Genomic DNA, 4,230 nt, shown 5'->3' on the forward strand with positions numbered 1-4,230 from the left:
TCTAGAGCTTACAAATTAAGCAGGAGACAGAGATTAGCTCAGTGGTTGCTTCTGGATAGGCAAGGGCAGGGAAGACGAGGAACTAAAATGAAACAAAAGGGACCTTTGGGGATGATGGTTGTGTTCATTACCTTGATTGCATTTGTTTCATAGGTGAATCCATTTCGAAGCATATTCTTCGTATATGTGTAGTTTAATGTATAAAAGGATCTATTAATAAAGTTGTAAAAAATGAGTAATTCAGTGTCTGATTTCAAGAATGGCCTGTAAATAATACACATTATATACAATGACAAAACAAACACAAGGTATTTTAGGACCAAAGATAAGAGAAATCTTTATCATGGAGATGTCTTATACAACTCTATTCTAAAATATTATTAATAATAACATTATTGGGCTATTTCTTTAAACTTTTATTTCTACATAAAGAGTAGTTAAATTACACTTTTTAAAATTTCATACTCAATATTTTACAGCAACTAATTTATTTGGCAAACACATGTTGTTGTTGTTGTTTTTCCTAAATATAGGATAATATTTACCAGCTATATGGGAGAAGTTTGGATAACTTATTTAAACACTAGAATATGACAGCTGGAGCTTTCACTACTAGCCTACACTTAAAAAATGACCATCCCTACAAAATCTTAAAATATGTAATTATTACATAAACCTATATTCCCAATACCATTGTAAAGGAGATATATTTTTAGAAAAGAGTGGAATATATTAAAAACACTGTGAACTTGATAGCGAGTACAGTTCTTTGGAGGAAAAATGAATGCATGTTAGGTTTTCTTCACTTACATTTGCTTGGTGTGTTAATTAATTCTCCTTCATCTATTTTTTCCCACTGCTGTAACGCACAATGATCACCACTAAAAACGAAACTGCATTATAACCCAAGTGCTGCTCTGAGGTAAATTCCATCAGTGGAAAGACGCATGCAAAAAAATGCTGAATATCATTTTCTTCCATGTTATCTTGTTTCTGAAAAGTGGGAAAACTATAAGTTTATCTGACTAGTGAATATTCTCTTAAAATTTTGAAAATGTCCTAAAGAATTTTTAATATATAATTAGACTTAATGTGTGGTTCTGGCATTTACAATAGGACAGGTCTTATCTCATTGAATATATATGCTTTATTACTTGTTCAGGGATATTTTTGACTAGAATCAGTTTTCTGAAATCTTTTTGGTCACTCATATTATTTCTGACATACATACACAATCTCTGTTTTATATATCATCATGTCCTTAAATATTAGGTAAGAGCAGAATATATTTTGAATACAGTAGAATTCATATTGTAAAGATACCTTGGTAAATCACTTTGGAAACCATAGAACCCTTAAGAAAAAGGATACATTAAAAATAGTGAAGTTTAGGGGTGCCTGGGTGGCTTAGTCGTTGGAGCGTCTGACTTCAGCTCAGGTCATGATCTCGTGGTTGGTGGGTTCAAGCCCTGCATTGGGCTCTGTGGTGATGGCTCAGGGCCTGGAGCCTGCTTTGGATTCTGTGTTGTCCCCTCTCTGCCCTACCCCACTCACACTCTGTCTCTTTCTCTGAAAAAATAAATAAACAAACATTAAAAAAATTAAAAAAAAATAGTGAAGTTCAGGGGGCCTGGGTGGCTTAGTTAAGCATCCAACTTTGGCTCAAATCATGATCTCACGGTTTGTGAGTTTGAGCCCTACGTCAGGCTCCATGCTGACAGCTCAGAGCCTGAAGTCTGCTTAGGATTCTGTGTCTCCCACTCTCTCCGCCCCTCCCCTACTTCTGCTCTCTCTCTCTCAAAAATCAAAAAACATTAAAAAATTTTTTTTTTAATAGTGAAGTTCAATTTCCCTCACCTTTAAAAGAAAGGGTATACACATAAGGAGATCATGGTAACATGCTACAGTATCACACACACTCACACACCTGGTTTAATGAAGGCAGTTTTTAGTGATGGGCATGCCAACATTGATTAGTGATGTCTGTCATGGTCATAGAAGAGAAATTTGGCAATATTTATACAGACCACACCATTCAGAAAGAATTATACTGTTTTTACTGGTGAGTGTTCAAAGACTTCATCAAAATAATTAGACATTTTTTTTCCTTATTTCTTCAGAAAAGAGGCTTCAACAATTCATAATGTTGAACCGTATGTTACTAAAAGTTGTTGTAGTTCCTATGGAATTGGTGTGACTTCCAATTTTCTTCGGTACTTAAACAGATTTTTAGTATTTTTGAATGCTTATGTCCTGTAATTTCTTTCAGAGGAGCTGGAGGCAAGTGGCAGAACATTTAAGTTTGGAAGTCAGTATTTACAGACTTATTCTGAATTATTTCATCTTTTCCCCAAATATTTGTTTCCTACAGAGTTTTGGCTGAAGAAAAACAGGAGTTGGGGGCTACATTTTCCTTTTCTGCCAGTAGATCAGATTCTGAATATGATATTGGCCTTGGAGACTCAGTTAAGATAATAGCTGTTGTTCAAAGGAGGAGTTAATATTAAATTATTGCATGTTTCATCAGAGAACACATACACGCACTTAGATGTAAACTCTGGCTCTGTCTCATAAAACCACGTGCATTTAAACAAATTTACTTAGTTTATCTGAACCTCTGCTTTCTTATTTGTAAAATGATGATGATAGTCTTACCTCTAAGCCTGGCTATTGGGATTAAATAAATAAATTAAAATATATCAGATTCTTAGCTGAGAGCAGGGAACACAGCAAGCATTTAACAGAAGTTACTTTTGTCATTTATGTTTCAAAGTGGGACAGCTCAAATAACAATTATCCTTGAAGCTTTACTTTCAGAAATTTTCCTTTACTAAGAATTAAAACTTCTTTCCTCTGGGCCTTCAGGATACATTGTTTATACCTTTGTGCTAGCCAAACATATATTACATTCTGCCTATTCTGTCTTGGTTTGTGATAGATTCTTCAAATATTCATTTTGTCTGGAACTCTGAGCACTAAGATCATATCATATCTGTCTTTTTACCTCATACAAGGTCTATCCCTGTGCCTTGCACAGTAGATATTTGATGGCTCTTGAGTGCATTGCGTTAAACTCAACATAACCTCATGGGTTTACCAGGCTTTAAGACTATTTTTTGCTCTCAAATTTAATATTGAATTTCTAAGCAATCATTGGTGTTCCAAAACAAGTTATGTTTGCTTGATGATTAATTCACTATTTCTTTAAAACGTGGTAACTTGAAAAAAGTAAAAATTTTCATAAGCAAGTGTGTATTTGAGGCTAAACATATTTGATGGAAATATAAAAATGATAAGTAAACTGAGAAACTCAGAGTCGAAGCTCATTAAACATTCCCTCTTTTAGCCACAAATGCTAATAAGTGAGCATGGCTCAGGCCCTTAATTCTTGATGTTGACCATCAATCCTTCCTCGGCTAGTGGGGGTCTAGCGTTTGGTGCTGCTTCCAAGTGAGGCATGCTCAGAAAAAAATGGGAGAATGATATTCCAGTGGGGGAAAGCAGACTGGGTTAATTCGTCTATTTATTCACTCAACCAGGGAATAATGTTTGAGAACTCACTATGTGCGAAGCATGCAAGCAGATATAAAAATGAATGGGAGATAGTCTCATAGTCTCCTCAAAGTGTAAAGGGAAGAGATAGGAATAAGCAAGCAATTCCAACATACTGTGATGGGTGCTAAGCTAGAGCTCCATAGAGAGTGAACAACTAGGAGTGTTTTTAACTCAGATGTCCAGGATGGGTCTGTGCTTAAGAAGTACTAGACTTGGGGCGCCTGGGTGGCTCAGTCGGTTAAGCATCCGACTTCGGCTCAGGTCATGATCTCGCGGTCCATGAGTTCGAGCCCCGCGGCGGGCTCTGTGCTGACAGCTCAGAGCCTGGAGCCTGTTTCAGATTCTGCGTCTCCCTCTCTCTCTGACCCTCCCCTGTTCATGCTCTGTCTCTCTCTGTCTCAAAAATAAATAAACGTTAAAAAACAAACAAACAAAAAACAAACAAACAAAAAAAGAAGTACTAGACTTAAGGAGAATTATGAAAATGACACATTTAAAAACAACTCTGGAAGCATGGCAGGTATTGTTTCCATTGTGGTAATATAAAAATATAGAGTATTATAATAAAATGCCTCACGTCAAGTCAATTCTAGTTACTGAGGCTAGGACTGAGTTTTATGCACGCTGGTTTTTAAATCTCAGATATTTACACCTTACTATATATCTTTTATATGA

The sequence above is a fragment of the Panthera uncia genome, chromosome D1, assembly GCF_023721935.1.
Source record: "Panthera uncia isolate 11264 chromosome D1, Puncia_PCG_1.0, whole genome shotgun sequence".
NCBI lineage: Eukaryota > Metazoa > Chordata > Mammalia > Carnivora > Felidae > Panthera > Panthera uncia.